Below are 24,697 nucleotides of genomic sequence, written 5' to 3' on the forward strand. Positions count from 1 at the left end.
CTCAGCACCCTTTAAACCTACAGTACCCAGGATCCTTTGAAAGTGTTATGAGGCTACTTTAAATGTAAGGCGCAGATGAGTGCCACAAAATTACTGCCCTGCATTTGAATAAATGGACAGTTCTCTGAATGGAAAGAAGTAGAAACTGGATCAGTATCAGGCCTTTTTAACTTTGTTCATAAACAAGGAGTGATCAGTGAGATGGCCAGGTTTGGTGATGATACTAAATTGTTTAGGGTCGTTAAAACCAAAAGGGATTGCTATGAGCTCCAAAAGGGCCTTTCCGAACTGATTGAATGTGCAATAAAATGGCTACTGAAATTCAATGAAAACAAGTGTAAACTGATGCACGTTGGGGCAGAAAAATATAAATTTCACTTATACCCTCATGGGGTCTGAACTAGAAGTGATGGACCAGGAACGAGACCTCAGGGTCTTAATAGATAGCTCAATGAAGATTTTGACCCAGTGTGCAGCAGCCATGAAAAGTGCAAATTCAATGCTAGGGATCATTAGGAGAAGAACTGAAAATAAAATTTCCAGTATCATAATGCTATTATACAAATCTGGTGTGTGACTGCATTTGGAATACTGTATACAGTTCTGGCCACCTCACCTGCAAAAGGATATTGTAGAGTTGGAAAAGGTTCAGAAGAAGGAAGCCAAAATGATCAAGTGACTCCCCTATAAAGAAAGGTTGCAGTAATTGGGACTTTTTAGTTTAGAGAAAAACACGAGTAAAATGACATGATAGATGTTAATAATATTGTGCATGGCGTGGAGAAGGTGGATACAGGGTAGTTTTTCTCCCTTTCTCTCACAACCCTAGAACTCGTGGACACCCAATGAAACTGAATGTTAAAAGATTCAGATAAGAGATAAGATAAGATATCTTTATTGTCATTGTCCCCTTGCGGGAACAACGAAATTACTCAGTTGCTACATCCACTCAGATAAAGCATTCCGCATAATCCAAAATTACAAAACCTAATTAAAAACAGTAAATATAATACAAATAACAAGTAAAATAAGATGACTTCAAAGTCCAGGCTTTCCATTTAAGGCCAAAATTGCTCTAGAGAAGAAACTGTTCCTGAGACGGCTCGTTCTTACCTGCATAGTTCTATATCTCCGTCCCGATGGCAGGAGCTGAAACAAATGGTGACCAGGGTGCATTGGATCTCTTGATATGTCTAGTGCTTTTCTATGGCACCTGGTGGTATAGATTTGTTCTAAGGTGGAGAGTGAGCAGCCAATAATGCTCTCTGCTGTTTTAATAATTCTACACAGCCCTGCTCTATCCTGAGAAGTACAGCTTCCGTACCACACACATAAACCGTATGTGAGCACGCTCTGTATGGCACAGTGATAGAAGGCAAGCAGCAGCTTTTGTGGAAGATGGTTTTTCCTTAAAATTATCAAAAAATACAGTCTCTGCTGCGCCTTCTTCACAAGCCCCCTTGTATTAACACTCCAGGACAGATCCTCCTGTAACTCAATGCCTAGAAATCTAAACGTTGTTACCCTCTCCACACAAATTCTGTCAATCAAAAGTGGCTGGACCTCGTTCTTCTGTCTCCTAAATACCACCACAAGCTCCTTTGTTTTCTTTGTATTTATGAGCAAGTTATTAACTCTGCACCACCCTGTCAGCCGCTCCACCTCATCTCTATAGGCACATAAAAGAAAGTTCTTCATGCAGCACATATCAAACTTGCTCCCACAGGAAGAAGTGATGGCCACCAACTTGGATGGCTTTAAAAGAGGATTAGATCCATTCATGGAGGAGAGGGCTACTAGCCATGATGGCTGTACTCTGCCTTCACAGCTGAAGGCAGCAATGCTTCTGAATACCAGTTGCTGGAAACCACAGGAGGGGATAGTGATCTTCTACTGCTTGCTGGTTTGCTAGGCATCTGGTTGGCCACTGTAGGAACAGGATCCTGGGCTAGATGGGCCATTGGTCTGATCCAGAAGGCTCTTCTTACTGTATGGCCTTATGAGTCCCAAACTACATATTCATGTAGTTCTGTGGAAAAGGTCTATAATTTCAAACTCCTTTGCAAAGCACGGAGGAAGTATAGTTATTACTAGCCTGAGTTGAATTTACAAATGCTGCAGAGAGATCCTCTGCGGTTTCTCTGGAGACATGAATCCCGATTAGCGCTAACACTGTCACAGCATCTGAAATAAGCCTGTGCTAGAAATAAAGAGAAACAAATAGAAATACTCTTTAAAACCTATTTGCCTTTTTTTTGCAAACATCTGGAAGTGTGTCTCCCCAAGCACATGATTACTTCCATGATGGCATCGTGCAAAACAGAAATTATATAGGAAATGTTAAGAACGTATTTACCATGGTTAAGTACTTCATTCCCATGTTTCAAGATTGGGATAATAATCTTACTTTACAAGGGTGGTGAGAAGATTAATGTTTATGCAACATGTTGAAAACATATAGAATGTACTAAGTGCTCTAAATTATTACTGTTAACTCCCACATTGTGTAACGTGAAAGCTACCCATGGGGATTTGTTTTCTAACTCTTGATTTTGCAGCCTTTCTGACATGATGGAATTATAGACTTTGGAGCACCCTTTGATGCCTCAAGTCAGGTTCCATTCACAAATAAAGAAGGAGCTGCAAAACCCAAACTGTGTGGTGACTGGCTACCCTTCCCACCCAGCAAACTGCTTTTGTGCTGCCACTCACTGATTATTTTACTGCACAGCTCAAGAGCACCAGAGAAAGAAATGGTCTCAGTGAAATCAGTATACGCATCCATCCATATGGATGAGCAACTTCATGTGGACACTTCAGTTTCTGCCCTGAGATGCTTGAGAGGACACAATATAAATAAATGACACTGCATTTTTGTTAGCTCTTACTAATGTTAAAATAGCAACACTATCTGAAAATATAAGAATTTCACAATAGTAGGAGAGAGCTCAGTTGTATGTAATCAGTTCTTCAGGAGGATCGAAATATCATAGACTCATAGAATTGTAGGGATCCAAAGGGACATTTAGTCCAACCATCTGCAATGACGGAATCTCACAATCCCTGTGATGAGTTGAATATCTCTCTCCACGGTGTTGCCTGAATGTCAGTATTGTTGAGAGGTTTGTTCTTTTTTTTTTTTAGGGTGTGTCTGTGTCCATTTTGACACAGGGTTCCACATTGTTTCAAAGACAGATCTTTTGGAACAAACTGTGGTTGCAGCTCATGGTTAGTGAGGAGACAGCATAACCACAAGTCTCTACTTGGAAGGCACATTAAGTCAAACCTTGGTTTAGTTTGGAATGGGGAGGAGTAATGCAGCTGTGAGCTCCTCTCTGGGAGTCCACATGTTTGTGCAATCTCTGCAAGCCATATTTTGGCTTACTGTGTTAGATAAATCAGCTCAATGTGCTGAGATAGGGCCTTTTTTGTATTAGCAACAATTCAAAGTATCTCAGATGTATCTATTAAGCTGGTTAAATACCCTGTTTCTCCAAAAATAAGACGTAGCCATAAAAAATAAGCCATAGCAGGATTTTTAAGTATTCAAGGAATATAAGCCATACCCTGAAAATAAGACAGAGTGATAGGCGCAGCAGCAATGCCGGCCACGGCAGGAGGAACAAAATAAGACATCCCCTGAAAATAAGCCATAGTGTGGTTTTTTGAGGAAAAATTAATATAAGACGGTGTCTTATTTTCGGAGAAACAGGGTACCACTTCCTTTTCTTTGCAATGAGATATAACGGGGTAGGCAACCTAAGGCCCATGGGCCGGATGCGGCCTAATCTCCTTCTCAGTCCGGCCCATGGATGGTCTGGGAATCAGCGTGTTTTTACATGAGTAGAATGTGTCCTTTTATTTAAAATGCATCTCTGGGTTATTTCTTGGGCATAGGAATTCATTTATTATTATTTTTAAAAAATATAGTCCGGCCCACCACATGGTTTGAGAGACGGTGGATTGGCCCACGGCTGAAAAAGGTTGCTGACCCCTGAGTTATAACAAGAGGGGAAGAGACACAGGGTGATTTGCAACTACGATGCCATACTTAGGATAGAGGTGTTGAAATCAGTGGACTTATTGGCATCTGTCTGTCTTGGGAGACAGTGGAGGAGTGTGCCTTTGCGGGTGGAGTTAAATAAAATCAAAAGTTTACTGCATTAGCCATATAGCCATATAGCCATAGCACAAACTGTTGGCTCATTGATTTCATTGAGTCTGCTCTGAGTAAGACTTAAATACCCCCAATTCTCTTCACTCTCGTTTCAGAGGGGAATGAAAATTTACCTTTTGCTGCTGTGCCTTCACCATTAGATTAAGAAAACTATTCTTGCTGAGTTTGGGTGAGGGATAGAGATGGGGGGGAATTTGATTCAGTTCACATTTAAGGTGAATTCGCACTTTCTGAAATTATGCAAGCTGAAACACAGCCATCCGTTGAAATCCACATTTATTTGAATTGTGCAAAGCAGTTCTCCAGTCAAGTAATGTGTACAAAAAGTGCACACACTAGGGTAAAGTGTGTATTAAAATAAAAGTATTGGTAGCCTAACATACAAAAATGCATTATATCAAGGGAAATTGCAAAAAGTATACATAAAGCAAGATGCATAAAACTCCTGAATATTAGAATAAATGTGCACCAAAATGCTGATGAATTTTCATGATGACTTTTTTTTAAATGCAAGCTGATATAGAAATGTGGAGAGCTAAACTTAAGATTGGAAAAATGAGAAGTTGAGAGAAGCTGAAATTGACAGATTCTCTCATCCGTAGTGTGTGTGGGAGGGAAGGTCATTTTGACTCTGTATTGATCTTCCCGCTATTGCTACTATTAGGTTAAGCTTTTAAACATTTTTTAAGGTTGGGATTAGTTTAATTGTGAATGATTTTTAATCTTGTGGTTTCCTTTAATTGTAAACTGCCTTAGGAGCCATGGTTTCTGAAAGGCTGCATGAATGGATAGAGTAAAAGCAACTTTGCCAGCAAAAAATGAAATTGAAAATGACAATATTTGCATATGTAAACTTTAGAATTTTAATGCTTCTTCATGTTACAAGCATGCTAGCCCACTCTAGCAAGCTGTTTTCTCTTGTTGTAAAACAGCAATGGCAAACCTTTGGCCTTCCCAATATTGTTGGCTTACATCTCCATTCATTGTCATGCTGGCTGTGAGTTGGAAGTCCAACTTCTATAGTTCCACAGGTTCCACACCCCTGATGTAAAATAGCAGTGCCTCTTCTCATTAGGGAAATTATGCAAGTGTGAAAATCAATGTCAGCCCTATTTGGTTCTGCAGTTTCTGTTCACTGTAGCCAAGGTGAGAAACCAAATTCTGCTTATTTTATATTTTTTATTACTTTAAAACAAGTTTGTATATATTCAAATCTCATACAGACTGGGATAAAGCTCCCCACTTAAAAGGACTGTTTTAACAAAGGAAGGCCTTCAGAAGGTGATGAAGAAAAGACAATCGAGATGGCACTGGCTATGTAATGGCCCTGAGTACCAATGGCTTGTTTCCTGCATTGTGTGGAACAGGCTGCCTGATGAGATGGTACCTGCAGGAGGTCCTCTCTTGCAGAGCACAGTGGAAAAAAAATCCCTGCTGGTAGCTGGGTATCCTTCTTATTTGTACAGAAGCACACACTCCTTTAAGACCAGCTTCTTCGGGCTATTTCATATGCTAATGCTTTTTCCTACTTTGATGTAGGAAAAATAGTAGGATGTGTGTCGTTCTTTCATGTGTGGTATATGTATTTTCCTGCTACATGCATGGAATATACACAATGCTTGGAAATTAGGACCAATCAGCTTCTTTGTGTGAGTGCACAGTGCAAGATATATTTGCAGTGATTCCCCCCACCCTTACATGCTAATCTAAGTGCAGGTTTCATGCTTTTCTTCCTTGGAAGTGAAATGCACAGTGGGCTTACAAGGCTCACTTCTTTATCCTCTTTAGGTCCTCTGTTTTCCAGCCTACTCTGCTTGCATCATCTGCAAGCTAGATTCTGTTAAAGGCCTTCTCTCATCATGTCACTTCTGCTGTTCTTCAGCGAACAACATCTGGGCAGCCCATCCCCTTTCCTTAAGCAGAGCATTCCCAGCTGCTACTGTTCCTTTCATTCCCATCTTCCATTGCTTCTGACAGCACTTGGTCCGGCTGCTAGGTCTGATTAAATGGCTTGAAGGTGTGAATTAAATGTCACTTAAATTCCCTGTCTATTCCAGCCTTGCAGGGACAACATGAAACAGAATTTGAATGCCATAGAGCACCCTTTTGCTCAGAAGTGTTTAAACACTCGGTTTTAGCAATGGACTCGGTCTCTTCAAATATGGTTATCTGCCATCTGAGATGTGAATAGCTCTCTTGAATTATGTTCAAGCCTGGTGCAAAAGCCTGGAAGTAAAATTTTCTTTTAAATGGAATGATGATACTGAAGATGAGTCTCTCTCTCCTCTCTCTCTCTCTCCTCTCTCTCTCTCCATCCCTTGATATCCTCTTTCTCTTTTGCTATATATAGTGCATTAATATATTTTTTAGCTGCTGTTACTTTCTATAAGGAAATGACATTGGAATCAATATTGAGACAATAGCACATTAGCAAAGTATGTGTTCCCTCTTGTTTTCAGCAATGCTAATGCTTTCTTTTTATATGTTATTGTTCATGCAGCACTCCTTCCCCACTCCTTTTTCTCAAAACAAGCAAACAAACAACACTGCACAATAAGATATGCAGTTTGACTTCTTAACAGCTATAATCACAAGTCTGTACTCAACAGCCTGTAGGCATGTCAGGCAAACTGTGACCAAGAAAATGAGACAAGTGATATGGTGCTGCGTGCTGTGGACCACAAATCAATGGCATGATGACAGGCATGGCCAATGTTGCAGATAGCCAATATGCAATGGCTTTTTTTCTGGACAATCAAAGGGTAGGGGAGGGTGGTCTGAAGCAAGAAACATTCCAGCAGCGGTATGTAAAGTTTTCACCTTGGAAATGGTGCCTGTTCATGGTTCAGTCAAGAGAAGCTATTTACAATGTAAGTAAGGAGAAGCATTTCCAAGTGGAATGTAGGATTCCAGTAGCTGATCACCCAATTGGATTGGATGACCAAGAATTTCCCTACATATTCACAGACATATCACCTCCTTGTCTCTCTAATCTTGTTTACCTATCTATAGTACACGTTTGCTGTATAAAAAACTCCCTTCCCCTAATCATAGCTACCTTTCCTTGACTACTTCATTACATGCTGCATTACAATGTAAAGGCAGTTAGATATGGTGTGAAATCAGGATGCCAACTGTCAGCGGCGGAGCTTCATGCTCCGCCACCAGGGGCGGAGAGCAGGTGCGCTGCCCCCAGGGACATGGCGCGCGTTCTGGGGGCGTGCCATGCCGTGCGCAGGGGCGGGACGTGCGTTTCGGGGCGGGGTGCACGTTTTGGGGGTGGGGCAGGCAGCCGTGATGGCACCCCTGGAATTGCACTGCCCGGGGCACCCCTCCCACACCGCCCCTATCTTCCTACGCCTCTGCCAACTGTCACAACAATGGTTTTGCATTTCTTCCTAGACCAGGCATCCCCAAACTGTGGCCCTCCAGATGTTTTGGCCTACAACTCCCATGATCCCTAGCTAAGAGGACCAGTGGTCAAGGACAATGGGAATTGGAGGCCAAAGTTTGGGGATGCCTGTCCTAGACCTTCTTCCCTACTTCTGTTAGTAGTCTGCCTCTGAATACCAGTTGCTGTCCGTTGCAGGTGGGGAGGGTGCTGTCATTCTCAGGTTCTGTTGTGGGATTCCCATGGGCCTCTGGTTGTCCACTGTGAGAGCGGCGATGCTCTCACTAGATGGACTTTCGGCCTGACCTAGCAACTTCCTCTTATGTTCTCAATTCCCTTTTTGCCACCACTTGCCCACATTTTGGGCCTACCACTTCTATAATACAAACAATACAGTTCTGTTAGAGCTCAGATCTTTACTAAGCTTGAACTGTGTCACCTTTGTGGGCAAAATGGTGGCATGCTACCTCATCTTCCCACTCCAAGTTTGAGCCTTCTTGATACTCAGCTTTTTTCAGGTGACATTCTATACTGTACAATGAAAAACATATTTCCCTGAAGTGTGAGAGTCTGAAGAGGGGGGGGGGGATAATGAAGACACTGCAGGATGCATATTTCTACATTTGTGAACTATGATTATCACTAGGTGGCAGAAGGCACTAGGGCTAGCTAGAGCTCTGTGTGCCAGCCAGATGCTGGTGAGCACCGGCACTCCATACCAGAATGTCTTCCTGAGCAGGAACATATCATGATGTTCAGGCCTGGCCTCACCTACACAGGCCAGCCACTGGAACCTTCCCAGTTTCTTTTTCTATTTGGGATGGGACATTCCTCTGAACCCTACTGGGTGTGGTTTGTCCAGACTCTGGGATTTTTCACATGGTGCTAATTCTTTTGGCATAGCTCCTGACTCCTCTCAGACAGCTGCCTGCAGCTCAATCTGACACTAGGTTTAAAGCAAGTGATACTTTCAATTACACTGTAGTAAGGCTTTGTTTCAAAAAAACAAACAAACACCTCACAACATGATTCTCAATGGTTCTCTTTCTTTTGCTGTTATCTATGGTTACCATGGTACTATGATGTAGATGCAGCACTGGAGTCAATTCCTGACCTACATATTCATTTTTTCAGTGTCCCCGCCTTGATGTTGAGTGAGGTCTATTTTAAAATGTAGATTTATTAGAATTCTATTAAAAATGCTATTTGCTTCAAGTTTGCCATTAATTTTACCCCGGCTCCTGCTGTTACCTCATAACTTAAATTAATACCTGCTGTAAAGAAAACTTCAAGAGCTGCGCAGTAGTTACTAAAATAATCAAGGTTTGGAGCCATGATTTACACTGCTTAGAATTTATTATCCATACACAGTTGAATATTTTCTCGTAGACCAGCAGCATTTATGTTTGGTGTTTCTTCTTGATATTTTGTTACGCTGCCCTTCTGTTGGTACATGCCATCCCCTTTTGGGGTGGGAGGGAAGATAACTGGCCCAAGCCTCCCAAGCACAGATAGTTGCGCTTGATGGCATGGAAAATAATTGTGTGAATACTATTGCAAGAATGCTTTGCCTCCTTGAGCACTTAACAGTAAGGGACAATAAAAACATAACTGGTTTTTTACTAGTTTTGGACAGCACATTATCTAAAGAAGCATAACTGAACAATGTTCTTGTAGATAAGACCAGTGGGGGGGGGGCGGGCGGGCGGGGGGAGAATACTAAGTGTAGGTTGGATTAAATTGACATATCACAGGTTTATTAAAAAGCTTGACTTTTGTATGTCTTTCCTTTGCCTTTTAGAAACACTTTTCTCTTTGGTTTCCTGCAGAGTCTTAGGCAGAGTGTGGGATTAGTCCAAAGAAAGACATGCATTCCTCATGAATGCCTCTCCTATGTACCGTATTGCTTTGCACATGTAGGTAATACTTTAAAAGTCTCTTGTTTAAAATGAGGGGTGATTATAAACAACAATTAACCCTACATTTTTCTGGCCCTTCAAGATGCCACAGGAAGGTAGGTTGCTTAATGAATGCCAGAGACTGCAAGTGATTCACAGTGACTCTATTGTTGCCTAAAAGTGAGGATGTAACAGTCATAACAAACTCACTTATTCAGACCTTATAAGTGTCCTTCAGTCCTAGTTCTGGCTTCACCTTCCCTGTCATACCATACAAGGCATTGTCTATCTATTCAGGATCACATTTCACCATGAAGGCTAGAAGTCCAGTTTGTCAATAAGGAGTGGTTGTGTGCGAGAATGTGCGGTGGCCACACCCACCACTGGTGTGTGGCCCCCAGAGGGGGTAAATGTGACCCTTGGGCCAAAGAAGAAGAAGAAGAACAGATTAACCAACCCCTGCATTAAACTGATATGGCCTTGAGGGCTTAGCCACTGTAAAAACACATTTAATTGCTTCTGAGTGAACCACAGGCACTGAGGGCTGATTCAGAAACTGCGGTCAGTGCACAGATTAGTTACATGAATGGAGGCAGAGGAGCACCCAGACTATGCCCCCCCCCCGTCCTTCTCCTCTGTTTCCAGTTTTGTGGCCACAATCTCAGTCCTCTATCTTGGCATGCCATGATATGAGAATTCTGGAGAGACTCACAGCAGTTCTGAGAAGGCTTCCAGAGCATCCCCTTATATTTCACCAAGAAGGTCTCCCATTTTTGTGTATTTCACCCTGTTCCATAGTGCTATCATTCAGAGCGGCACACATTGGTTACCAAGTTTCCTCCTAGGGATGATCTACTACTGTAGGCGAAATGTGTGTTTGTTTGTTTTTTAAGTACTGCATCTGGTTTCTTTTCAGATTACTAATTTCAACCTTCTAGATGAAACTGCTGGCTTTTAAATCATTGCCCTTTCCTTCCTCTCTTCCTTCTTCTAAAACCCACACACAAACATAAAATAAATTATCAGTACACAAAGCTACATATTTCAACAAGGCTTTATTTTTTTTTTGTTCACAAAAGTCCCCAAGTCTTCTCTAAATTATATTCACCCAGAATTTGATCAGTAAATAAAGCAACAACAGTAAATTTGGATGGCATGGCAGGAAAACCAAGGCATATGGTTTTTAGTAAACAACTTACTCATAACTACAAAGGACAGCTTTGACTTGCCTCTAAATGTCAATGCACAAAATATCTCCTGCTGTGAGGGAGTATGGTCTTTGCAATATCTTCTGAAACATTCTCCCCAATACCTGTCAGCTATACATGGTGACTTTATGGGGCATGATGGCTGCCTAACCAGTCAGAATGAGCATCAAATTGGATTATGGGAAAATTCCATTGCACCTGACTGCTGTGATGGTCTGTCAAAGGAACATCTGAACTGATTAACAAGCACAGTCTTTAAAATGAGCTCGTCTCATCTGATAGCAATTTCCAGATTCATTGCTATACAAGGCAGAAGCTGAGTAAGAACTGGATGTGGAAGGAGTAAGAGGGGGGAAATATATATCTATTCTTTGTTCCATTTCTGTTTAATATTTCTCTGCCCATTATTGTAGCACTTGGTACTGGGGTGAGTAAGAAATTAAGTTCACATTTTAATGTGTATGAGAAAGATTGCCCACTTAGGTTTTCCTGTGTTCCAGTGGTTCAACAACTCTGTCCCATTGGTCAATGCCAAGGGTAGTGCCTATGGGAAGCATGTTGGTTCCCATAGTGCTCCAGTTCCTCCCATTCCAACATAGCACACTCCAAAATCTCAAAGGTTTCAAGCAGTTTTGACTCCTTCCTTATTGGTTAAGTGGGTGTGGTACACTGAAAATTGCGCTCATAATGCCCTCATGTTCCTTTAACCAGAACATGTAAAAGAGCATTGCCAAGCTTGCTCAGAATAGCAATTTCTGGGGGTGGGGGAATCTGTTAGGAACAATGTGTTGCCTTTCATTTTAGCACAATATTTTGCAAAAATATATATGAGAATTTGTTTGTTTTAACTTCGTTCCTAATTGAGGACATTCAAGAGTGGCCAGTTGGGCAGGGCACCACTCCAGATTCGGTTTCCCTGGTAGCAGCATCACTACTGTTTACCGGATAAGGTGGGACAGGGCCATAGCTGCCAAGTTTTCCCTTTTCTCGCAAGGAAGCCTATTCAGCATAATGGAAAATCCCTTAAAAAAAGGGATAACTTGGCAGCTATGGGCAGGGCTTGAGAAGACATTGCTGCATTGGCAGAGCCAACCCAGCAATCCTGGGAGTCTGTCTCTGCTGCCCTATGGTGGCACCATGCTATGCCAGGAAAGGCCCTGAGGACATTCCATTACTGAATTCACAGGCGCCTCCACAAAGCTTGGTCTGTGCCTAGTTTTTCACTTTGTCATTGGCCCACAAGGGGATTCGTTGCAGCATTTTCTGCAGGTTGACACCTAGGCGATCATAAAAAAACTGTGCTGTTCTTATTTGGAAAATGACATTTGGCCTTTTCAAATGTCATTTACAAACTAATGCATGTCTGACCTCTACAATGACATTATCTGGTCTATGTTGTTTTCTGCTATTTAAACCCCCCAAATCTTGCCTGTTGGTACACTGTACATTCCATGCCTTCTTATGGTGCTGTTTTCTTTTCCCAATACATGTGTGCTTTTAACAAACTATCCCTTCCTTTCTTCCCTACCTCTTTTTATTTTCATTTTCCATGAAGCCCTATGTAAGTTCTCCCCATCTACTTCCACTTCCTCCTCCTGCCAAACACACCCCAGATGCAATCACAGTTCTGCGTGTCCAAAGTTCCTGGTGACATTTGCATCCAAATGGGAATGCCAACTGGCTTCTAGGACATTGCTTTGTGAGAGTCTGCCCCATTCAGGAGAAGAATGGGCTTGCATGGGGATTTTTCACTGGGGAAATTGTCTGTTTTTGTGGCAAGCCATCTGCCGACTGTTCCTGCCGTGCCATGTGGTACATGGAAATGGCCACAACTACTGCGACTACTCCTTTTTGTCACTGCTTTGCATTCACATGCCTCTATTTGACTGTGCCAACAAATAGCAGGGTCCTTCTGTGCATATTTGTGTGCAATTACCTTTCAGATAGTTTGCCCTCTAATTCTCCAAAATCTATTGGCCTGGCTAGTAGTGATTAGCTTGATTAAATGTGTTGCGCATCTTGGGCAACAAGTGCAGCCAGCCAGCCAGACATGTGTTATTTCTGTAGCTTTTTACATTGTATTACGTCTGTGGCATGATTACGGGATAGTGGGCTTGCGTTTTCCATGGGATGTGCTTTATCTTCAAGAACTGAATTTTGCTGACTTGTAATCAGATAGCAGGTGTGTGTGTGTGTGTGTGTGTGTGTGTGTGTGTGTGTGTGTGTAAAAACCAACCATATATTAGGGTCATTTGCATAAAGTATGCTTAAAAACTGCCCATCACCTAACTTTGAGACTGAGCTAAAAACTTAGAGTAGGGTGGGATGCCATCTTACTTCTCTTCAGGAAGACCTAAAAAACATAGAGTTGGACCAACTCCCTGCAATTCAGGAATATGCAGCGGTCCCATACAGGGATCAAACCTGCAACCTCGGCTTTATCAGCAACAGACTCTCTCCTACTGAGCTATCTATCCCACTGCTTCCCAACAGGCTTAATTGAGCCAAGCCTAATTGCACTGATGTTATCTGAAAAAAGGGGGGAGGGGAGAGACCAAGATAGTTTCACACTAGCCAAACAGGGAATATTGCTTTGTTTTTCTTATTGTTTGTAATGAACCTTCTAGCAAGTGTCACTGAATTTGCAAGGCCAGCTATACAGATGGCACATCTGCCTGGTCTGATGCCAACAGTTCCTATTTATCCACCTTAGCATGTTATTGCAGCTCTACATTGCTTTCTTCTCTTTCTCAGCCTCTAGGAAATTCAATTTACCATTTTGAAGAGCAAGTGAAACAGATGTCTTGTTATCACTTGCCACTTTTTTCCTGGCATGGTCTTGGGGTGATCTGATGGATTTTTCTTTTGTGAACATAGCAGTAGGAGCGACAGTGGGCACAGAGTGCCTCTTATGTCATGCACCACGAAAAAAAGAGGGCACAGATTCGCATGAAATTTGCCTTCTGTAATTTGTGCCTATATATAAACGTGGATATAATTGCTATTGTAATTGAAATGGAAATACAGTACATCTTACTATACTTGGGAAGACTGTGACCACATGCCCTGTGTGTCTGCTCAGTCTGCTATCCAGATACTAACAGTTGGTGGGTGACTTCAAGGCCTCTGTGCTTTATGTTTATGGGATAGATCAGTTGGTAGAGCATGAGACTAGTCCAACCTCCTGCAAGGCAGGAATCTTTTGCCTAATGTGGGGCTCAAACCCACAACCCTCAGATTAAGAGTCTCATGCGCTACTGACTGATATTTCAAAGATTTAGACCTTAGAATTAATTTTGTATCAGGGGCCAGATAGCAGGATTTCTTGTATCAGCCTCAATCTTAATTGTTCTTATGCTTTCTACCACTCATTTACCTCTAATATAGCAGTCTTGACCAACATACTTTCCATTCTGCAGAAGCGGGTACAGATTTCAAAATGAAATTGCCCAAGTGCAATTTGAAGTAAACCCCATAGAGCTCATTTGGCTTACTCCCAGGTAAGAGTATATAAGATAGCATCCTGGAAAAAAAAGTCAAAGTGTGAAAACATTACAGCAAAAGTGGGGAATCCCTTTCAGTCTAGCAGGTGTGTGATGGGTGGGATGCAGGCCCAGAACCAGCAGTCAATGGAGTAATGGATGCGACTCTTGGCTGTGCTTTTGCCATGCAAAAGTCCTCCCACCCACTCATACCAGCAAGCTGGAGGCATTGTCGCAGGTCAAGGGCACATTCCAGCTGGGTAAAGTTAGCCAAGGGCAGGGCTAGGGAGAAGCATGGCTTGGAGAGATGGATGGCAGCCTGGGGGAGTCCTGGGAGTTAAGTGTTGTTGCTGTTTAGTTGTGTCCGACTCTTCGTGACCCCATGGACCAGAGCACACCAGGCACACCTGTCTTGCACTGCCTTCCGCAGTTTGGTCAGACTCATATCTGACCAAGACTCATGTCTTGGATGATGGGCTTGAGGGCATCCTGAGCTAGTTTGCAGATAACACCAAATTGGGAGGGGTGGCTAATACCCCAGAGGACAGGATCACACTTCAAAGTGACCTTAACAGATTAGACAACTGGGCCAAAGCAAACGATGAATTTTAACAAGGAGAAATGTAAAGTGCTACACTTGGGCAAAAAAATTGAAAGGCACAAATACAGGGTGGGTGACACCTGGCTTGAGAGCAGTACATGTGAAAAGGATCTAGGAGTCTTGGTAGACCACAAACTTGACATGAGTCAACAGTGTGATGCAGCAGCTAAAAAAGTCAATGCAATTCTGGGCTGTATCAATAGGAGTATAGCATCTAGATCAAGGGAAGTAATAGTACCACTGTATTCTGCTCTGGTCAGACCTCACCTGGAGTACTGTGTCCAGTTCTGGGTACCACAGTTTAAGAAGGATACTGACAAGCTGGAACGTGTCCAGAAGAGGGCAACCAAAATGTCAAAGGCCTGGAGACGATGCCTTATGAGGAACGGCTTAGGGAACTGGGTATGTTTAGCCTGGAGAAGAGAAGGTTAAGGGGTGATATGATAGCCATGTTCAAAAGGATGTCATATAGAGGAGGGAGAAAGATTGTTTTCTGCTGCTCCAGAGAAGAGGACACGGAGCAATGGATTCAAACTACAAGAAAGCAGATTCCACCTTAACATTAGGAAGAACTTCCTGACAGTAAGAGCTGTTTGGCAGTGGAATTTGCTACCAAGGAGTGTGGTGGAGTCTCCTTCTTTGGAGGTCTTTAAGCAGAGGCTTGACAGGCATATGTCAAGAATGCTTTGATGGTGTTTCCTGCTTGGCAGGGTGTTGGACTGGATGGCCCTCGTGGTCTCTTCCAACTCTATGATTCTATGTTCGTAGCTTCGAGAACACTGTCCAACCATCTCATTCTCTGTTGTCCCCTTCTCCTTGTGCCCTCCATCTTTCCCAACATCAGGGTCTTTTCCAGGGAGTCTTCTCTTCTCATGAGGTGGAAGTATTGGAGCCTCAGCTTCACAATCTCTCCTTCCAGTGAGCACTCAGGGCTGATTTCCTTCAGAATGGATAGGTTTGATCTTCTTGCAGGCCATGGGACTCTCAAGAGTCTCCTCCAGCACCCTAATTCAAAAGCATCAATTCTTCGGCGATCAGCCTTCTTTATGGTCCAGCTCTCACTTCCATACATCATTATTGGGAAAACCATAGCTTTAACTATACGGACCTTTGTTGGCAAGGGTTAGGTACAGAGGTCCAAAGAACCACATGTATCTTTCAGGCTGGAGGTTCTACACTGCTGGCATGCTGAATGCAAATTTGTTTACTTATTTCATCAAGCCCAGTTCAAAATTATATCATTCTAGTGAAAAAAACAATTTATCTGTTTTTACAGTGCACTCCTGCACCTGCCTCCTCAGAAGTAATCCCCACAGAAGTCAAATGGGTTTACACAATAGGGCTTAGATCTGAGATGGCTTGCATAGGATTGCACTCTCAGTCTCTTTCCTTGTCCCATGCTTCATTGACACCCAGAGGGCAAATATCTGCTTTGCTTGACATTGATGCCTTTTTATTTGGCAGACTTGTCCACCTTGCTGATGATGTGCAACCTGGAAGACATAATGAGAGGGTTTGGGAGTGAAGTTTCTTATAGGCTACTAACAGCCTGAAATGCAAACCATCATCATCATCATCATCCCTTAATGTTTGGCCTATGCTAAAAATGCCACACATTAAGGCTAGTGTGTGATAGAAAGCAAAGTAGCCCAACTCGGGGACTAAGAGTGCCATTATTATGTGCCATTATTATTCTTCATGCAGAAGCAAGCGAGGATTATGAACTGCTACATTTCCAGCCACGAAGCTGTGGCATTCTTTGCTGACATACGGAAAATTGCTGATTCCTGTATCTTCCTGGCTTGCTTTCCAAAATGGACCTGGAAATATTTAAATATAATATTCATTTTGCTGCTGCACAGATTGCTGCTGGGAATCTTTAAATCTGTCTCCTTCTTCTTAGTATGATATGGAACCAGTCAGTGTCTACAGACAGGTTTTATTCTGGCATGTCTTATTTGAGCAACTGCGAGGAATGCTTAAATGGGAGAATAAAAGCATAAGAATTCCCCTCTTTCAGTATTGCCTGGCTTGATTCTTTAACCAATGGAATTAAATGAAACCTATCTCTAGTAAATTGCAAATGTACTCTTAAATGAGCATCACTGATGTATTCCTAAAGCAGTGACCTTTAAAGAAAGGCAGCGTCTGTCTCTGAAGCCTTAAATGAGCAAATAATACTACCATGTGCAGTTCCTAGTCCTTTATACCATTTCCAACAATAAAAACACCAATGTCATGTTGAGTAGCTAACTTTCCTGTATAACGAAAGTTGTCTTTGACTGGGGATGGATGAATCTATCAATTTTGGTTTCAATCTTTAGCTCAGTTCTCCACACTTCCACAACAATTTGCACATTTTATTTTTTTAAAAAAAGAAACATTCTTGTAAAAAATTACCCTAATAAATCCATTTTTGCAAACAGTTCCCCCTAATGTACTTTTGTCTGTTATTTTCTCTGATATATGCATTTTATACACTTGGAGAGGTGCATCGTAACATTCAGAGAAGTGCAAATTTCAAAGGATGGCTGTGTTTCAGTTCATGTCTTGGTTTGAGAAGTGCAAATTAGGTAGTTCCTCATTAAAATGCAAAGACAACTGAATTTCTTCCCCATTCATACCTCTGTTTTATTTCTAGAAATGTAAAAGAGCAGTGTGTCTTGCTTGTATTATTTCTTTGATGGTCACAGGCTCTGTAGCTTCAGCCTCTGGCTGTGCTTAAGGAGTCCATTCACAGCAGCAGCTATCTTCTGGGTCACTACTGCATGAATTGAGGCTTCCTGAGCCTAAATTGTGATGCTTTTTCCTCCCACTTAGCAAATTGATGTATGGCTGCAAGGAAGTAGGGAATGAAATATATAATGCTCTAAAAATAGAGCTTCCCTCCCCACAACCCACTGGAAGAGTGTGTGCTTTCCCCCCCATTACACCCAGACCAGTCCCTGTCTGTGGCTTTTTAAATCCCTAATTTGTCATGTCACCCAGCAAAATGGACTTTTTCTGTAATGCTGGCCAGTTCAGACTTCAGTTAGCTCACACAAAAGTGGGCTGGTGTGGGTGGCTGCACACAGTGGTTTCAGGCTAGCTAGAGTAATGGAATCTGTGCATTTGTGCCACATATAGCACTTTGGAAATGGACCATGAACTTCGTATTTCTATGGTTATTTTTCTTCTTGTTTAGAATTAACATCCACCAGCAGGGGGGAGAGAGAGAAGGCTGTGGCAGCTGTGGATTAAAACCCACCACAAGCAGCACACAGCTCTTATCTGTTTTGAAAATCTTTGAGTGAAGTACTAGCTTGAAAGGCAGGTGGTCAATGCTTGTGCAAACTTCCGGACTCTAAAACCTCAGCAGGGGCACATAGCCATTGAAAGAAATGATCTGTAATTATCCTTTTAGGTCTATATTGTTATAGATAAAAGAGGCTATAATCTACCTTATGTGGCTGAACATGCTCCCTTCCACATGGACACATCCATGGTATATTTCACATGTATCTGTTGGGCCGGTTCAATGGCAGCATTCTTGCTTTGTTTCCAGATTTTAAACTTCGCTAGCAAAATAGTTTACATGGTATACAAGCACAGGTGCCAACTGCTAGGGGCCTGGCATATTTTTTTGAGGGGGACAGGCCCCCTCAATTTTCAGAGGGCTTTCGGCCCTGCTGCCTGGCTCCTCGCAACATCATATTGCCCACCCCCCTTAAATCAGCTGAAGAAGCTGGTGCTTCAATGTATGCAAGCATAATTATGCACTTATCTGTCACAAGAAGTCACCTCTTCTCCAAATAGGTGAATTTTTGAAATGAAATCCTGCATATGTAGTGCAAGTAGATAAATAGGTACCGCTCCAGCAGGAAGGTAAGCAGCGTTTCCGTGTGCTGCTCTGGTTTGCCAGAAGCGGCTTAGTCATGCTGGCCACATGACCCGGAAGCTGTACGCCGGCTCCCTTGGCCAATAAAGCGAGATGAACACCGCACCCCCAGAGTCGTCCACGACTGGATCTAATGGTCAGGGGTCCCTTTACCTTTTTTGTTGTTACTAACCTGACCCCCTCAGATCCTTTCAGTACTCCAGAGAGAATGATATGCCCATTCTACACTCTATAGTGGTGTGACCTATGTGTGGACTATGGTTCCCAACATTGGCCATGCTGGCTGAAATTGATGGGAGTTGGACTCCAAAAAAATTCTATGGATTTATTATGGACCTTCAGGTAGAAATGCTTTCTAAGCAGAAGAGAACTTTAATCCCTGACATTGTTATGCTGCATATAGAAGGTACTTTATGTTCCTAGTATTGATTTTAAAAGAATGTTATTTTCCACCATTGCATATTTCTATCGATGCCGGATAGACCATTTGAAGTTTTGCTGCAGCACAACTAAGTGAAATAATTCAATGAATTGGGCTTTGGCATTCAGAAACAGCCAAAATAGAAATATTAGAAGTGCAAATGAGAGAGAAAGGAAACCTCAAGTTTAAATCTGCCTTATGTGTCGCACCATCAGTTGCCATTTCCTTTGTGTGGTACTCAATGTGGTGCCTTTTAGCACACCATGAACAAAATTATAATCTTATCAATCAGGCTGAGTTTTAGGGAGATCGCAGGCACTTTGGCTGCAAGAAGTGAGATGTAAAACAAAATCATTTTCAAAATAAGTGACAACTTTCTAACCTCAGGATTTGAAAGAAAATTACACTAAAGTTTTCATCGGATAGTATCTGCACGAGACAATAAAGCAAATTTGTAACAGAGTTCCAAAATGTATTTTTTCCTTTTTTTAAAAAAAAAAGCGCATAGGATTGGAAGCAAGGGATAAGGGGGATAAGGGGTCTTGTGAATTATTTTACGTAATAGAGGCCTTTTTTTTGCACACACGATTTGCATGGAGAACTGCACCACAAAATTCAGACAAGTGTGGATTTTGAAGAACAGCTGTGCTTTGTATTAAAATATGGACTAAACTGGATTTCTTCTCCATCCATAGCTATACGCCTGTAACTGGCTTCCCAAAAGGGTTAGCCAGGTTGCATGATAAGCACCCAAGTCAATGCCATCAGCTCTTGCCAGACAGAGGTGCCTTTCTGCTAGCAACCAAACTGGCACACATTGAAATAGTTTGCAGTAAACTTGCATTCTTGCTCTTTTCAAAACACTGCACACCATTTAATTTTGTGTGTTTACTGCTTGGGAAGTTATTTTCCCTTTAACAGCAAAAGCCCATTCTTCTGTTTTCCTGAAGGGAGGCAGTTAATTTGTCTTGATGCTACTATAAACTGGCAGCAAGGAGCTGATATAGCACCTCCACAAGGACAGCCATTTCACTTTTTCCTATGCTCTATATTGGCTGACATTAATCCTGTAATTGAAGCTTCCGGTGTTAGGATTAAGCTGATATTTATCAGTCAAAGCCTGGCAAAAAAGAGAAGAGATTTGTGGTAAATAGCGATTTAGTCTAACTCCTTCCATTCTTTCTCCTTGTCTCCTGCACACACATCGACATCTTTCAATATTTTCCCTGTGTTGTTTGTTTTCTTGATCTGTGTAAGCTCTCTATGCTATACCACCCAGGCTGACTATTGAAGGCTACTCCAGTAATTTCTTCAGCCAGGGGAACTGTCTGCTTCCAGCGATTAGGGGGAAAGCAGTCCCTGAAATGTATAATCACATTGTTATGGCAGAACAGCAAATCATATTCATGATCAAAGTTGGCTGCTTCTTCCAGAAGCAATAAATGATTTCATGTGAAAACGTACATTAAAATATATGAATGAGGACCTGGAGGTCAAAATGAGGGAATTCTGGTTTGAGATGGAATCAAAGATAATCCAGCCCAATGCCCAACCATAATGCATAACCTTTTTTTTACAAATTAATCTACATATTCACACTAATCTTGCATATTGACATTGATCCATGATTTGCGTCCTATTGTTTAAATGTTTTGGTATGAGATTTGGCTATATATACCACTCTTAATAGGGACGTGGGTGGCGTTGCGGTCTAAACCACTGAGCCTAGGGCTTGCCAATTGGAAGGTCGGCGGTTCGAATCCCCTTGACGGGGTGAGCTCCCGTTGCTTGGTCCCAGCAAAGTGCAAGTAGATACTGTATATTGCTGCGTATAAGACTACTTTTTAACCCAGGAAAATCTTCTCAAAAGTTGGGGGTCGTCTTATACGTCGGGTCGTATTTCTTATATGGCGAGTATATCCCAAACTCTATATTTTAACTGGAAAAGTTGGGGGTCGTCTTATACGCCCAGTCGTCTTATACGCCGGAATATACGGTAAATAGGTACCACTCCGGCGGGAAGGTAAACAGCGTTTCCGTGTGCTGCTCTGGTTTCGCCAGAAGCAGCTTAGTCATGCTGGCCACATGACCCGGAAAACTATCTGTGGACAAACGTCGGCTCCCTTGGCCAGTAAAGTGAGATGAGCACCACAACCCCAGAGTCATTCGTGACTGGACTTAACTGTCAGGGGTCCTTTACCTTTACCTTTTTACTCTTAATGCTGCACCTACAGTTCCTCTCCCCCTGAATCACACTGTTTAGAACCTGTCAGGGGATTCTTGCGACTACTCTAGAGTAACGATGCTCCTCATGTTACTTTTCTACAACGTGTTTATTGGTGCCTCTATGTACAGCATAGCTGCCAAGTTATCCCTTTTTTACAGGGATTTTCCCTTATGCTGAATAGGCTTCCTCGCGAGAAAAGCGAAAACTTGGCAGCTATGATGTACAGTGAGCTAGGTGTAGAAACATGTCTTCTTACGCCAATGCAGAATCCGGCAGTGCCCCCCGGCGCGACCGCCCCCAACATAAAAGGCGCGGGACACTGAATCTCCTCCCTTTTCTTCTCTTTCATAATTCCGGAACCGGAGGAAAGGGTCTGCATTCCATGTTTTCCCTCTCCCCCTTTTCCCCTTCTCTCTCTTCCCGCCTGTGGAGTCTGGGCTCTTTCTTCCTGCCTGAGCCCTGGCACTCTCTCTCCGTGTCCTGACTAGCCTCCCCCGAGCCTGTGCTTCCTTCGCTGCTCGGGGAGGGGCTGCTCTTGATGATAGGGGGAGGTACTCTGTACTCTCTCCCCCTTACAGAACCACACTACCATTTTCTCTGTGCTGCTGCTGTGTTAAATGTACACTTTGCAGATATGAAGCACATCTAAGATGGCTACACTAGTATCCAGAGGGCGGTAACTACAGAATTCTGTAGCTGGACCAACCTCATGGATTTAATAATTGCTCTTCTAAATAAAAGTGCATATAAAATACCTGCAGGCCACGTCATGGGGAACATCATGTGTTGCTTTATGAAGACCTGAACAATTTGGGGCCATGAAACCTTAAGACCCTTATATCTCAGCTGGATCACTGATAACATCTAGAGAAGGGATGTTCGTTGTTACAGAGGCCCAACTGGCCTCAACTGGAAGTCAGGCATTTAATGTCACCAAGCATCTAATGTCATTGGTCCCATGCTGTGGAGTGCTTTTCCAGCAGAAATCCATCAGGCACCCTTGCTTTTGACTTTCAGATGTCTCTTGAAGATTTCTTTTATGTCGACACAGGGCTTTGCAATCTTTTTTATTTTTGATTAGCTAATTGCTTTATAATTATCTTGGTTCTTAATTTTTTAATTGTGTCTTATGTTTCAACATATTTTATGATATGACAGTAATGCTCTTATAAATAAATAAACCTTCATAAATACCATAAGCACCCTTGAAACCACAATTACACATTAGAATAGTATAAAAGTCAATGCAGTGAAAGAGCAGATAATGCCACTTCCATTAAAGACAGCACCTTGAGTGAGCAGGCATATCCCTTGCATTTGTTCAACTTTTGAATATCTTGGGCTTTTTAATATTTCATTGATAGCCCATTTAATGCCCAATTTGCACGATGTATTCCTGTGAAGTAAGACAACAAATGTACATGTATGGATCCGATCAGAACCATTCATGATTGCTTGCATGCACATCATTTGTTGAATGGCCATCAAGGGTATGAACTATTAATTTCCCCACAAATATAAAACAAACTATTGGGAGGGGGCAGGGGAGAGACCCCTATACAGTGTGCTCTGTGGGCACAGAATACTGGCTGACAGGAAGGATGGAAAATGGGGCGGTGGTAGCTGGAATGAAATGAGTGGAGTCCTGAACAGCAGTAGCTCACACAAAAACATTTTTGCTACTAGCCCCACTTGTGGAATCTCAGTGTTCAGAGACAGCGTGCCCCGTTCACCAGCAAACAAAATTCAAGCACAGAGAGGCCTGTCACCTCCATTCCCTGCTTTTGGGTTTCCTGGACACTGATTTTGGACCACTATGGAAGGAAGGAAGCTGCACTAAATGGACCTAAATGGTCTAATCCTGCAGTGCTCTTCTGAAGGTGTTCAGCATGTGCAGAGAGCATGAGATTCCCCAGTAACAGCAATATCTGCTTCAATCTACTGCACGTGAACACCTTCTCTGACACTGCGCTGCTCATGTGAGTTGAGTAGACCCTGCTGACACACCGTTATTCACACCTATCATTAGGTGTTTAATAATGTTTAAATCAGCTCTATGAAACTTGGTCAAAGGCTCTAAAGCAGTGCTGACAGGGGTTCCTTGTGCTCTGACTAGTTTGTCAGCACTGCCTGTCACAGATTCCATAATGGTGATGTCTTACAATTTATTTCATATCCCATCTCATCTCTCTTCAATCTGTTTTAAAGTTTGAGCAAAACATATTTACTCTTTTGAAACCATCGTCTGAGGTTCCCAATAGCACAGCAGGGGAAAATATATATATGCTTAAAACAGTGTGTATTTTTTATGTTTGGCTACATACAGCCTCCTTTAGTCCTGAATTCAGAACATGTAGTACATATATCACTGTTCTGTCCCTTTAGTAATTCTTGCATTGGCTCATGAAATATATTATGCTGGTTATTTCCCACCATTGTTCTCATTCTGGAGCATTCCCCCCCCCCCAACTTTGGCTTTCAAAGTGTTTTATTTGCAGGGTTTAAAGAGAAAATGAGCTAAACGTGGAGAAATATGTCTCTGACAGAAAAGGATGTATTAGTGCTTTAGCTGGACATTTATAGGTAATGTGGCCCTTGTTTTCTGCTGCACAGGTTATTATTCTGTAGAAATGAAGAATAGCTTTTAAAAAGAAAACCATAGCAAATAAATGAAATCACGGTAGCCCCTAGATCTCAGATATAAGGAGGAAGACAAAAGCACACACGGCTTGGGGTGGGGAGCACAGTCTGAAGAGGTGCTCATCTCTTGCTAAAGTATGTTTTGTTCAGCTTTTCCCGACCTGGTGCCCTCCAGTATTTTGGAACACAGCTTCTATGGAAGATGTTGTTGTTTAGTCGTTTAGTTGTGTCCGATTCTTCGTGACCCCATGGACCATAGCACGCCAGGCACTCCTGTCTTGCACTGCCTCCTGCAGTTTGGTCAGACTCATGTTCGTAGCTTCGAGAACACTGTCCAACCATCTCGTCCTCTGTCGTCCCCTTCTCCTAGTGCCCTCCATCTTTCCCAACATCAGGGTCTTTCCCAAGGATTCTTCTCTTCTCATGAGGTGGCCAAAGTATTGGAGGCTCAGTTTCACGATCTGTCCAGATAGTGCATCCTATTCAGGTGCTAGATTTATTCACTTTCAAAGAAATTGTGGAGGGAGGGATGTGGTCCTGTATGTACCAGCCCTGCCCCAACATCCCTGTCTTCTCTACTCCTGACCTTCACATTTTCAGTGCAAAAGTCTGAAGGGAAATTCTGATATTATTCAACTGAATGTGCACAATCAAGTTTCCCAGTTGCGGGAAGGATTGTAAGTGTGTTCAGACCATCACAATAAATGCACAAAATCTAGGTGTGAAAGGAGTGGGGCAGAGTAGTGCAGATTTCCACTTCCCCTCTTTGAATTGT

Source organism: Zootoca vivipara, chromosome 7 (genome assembly GCF_963506605.1).
Source record: "Zootoca vivipara chromosome 7, rZooViv1.1, whole genome shotgun sequence".
NCBI classification, from domain to species: Eukaryota; Metazoa; Chordata; class Lepidosauria; order Squamata; family Lacertidae; genus Zootoca; species Zootoca vivipara.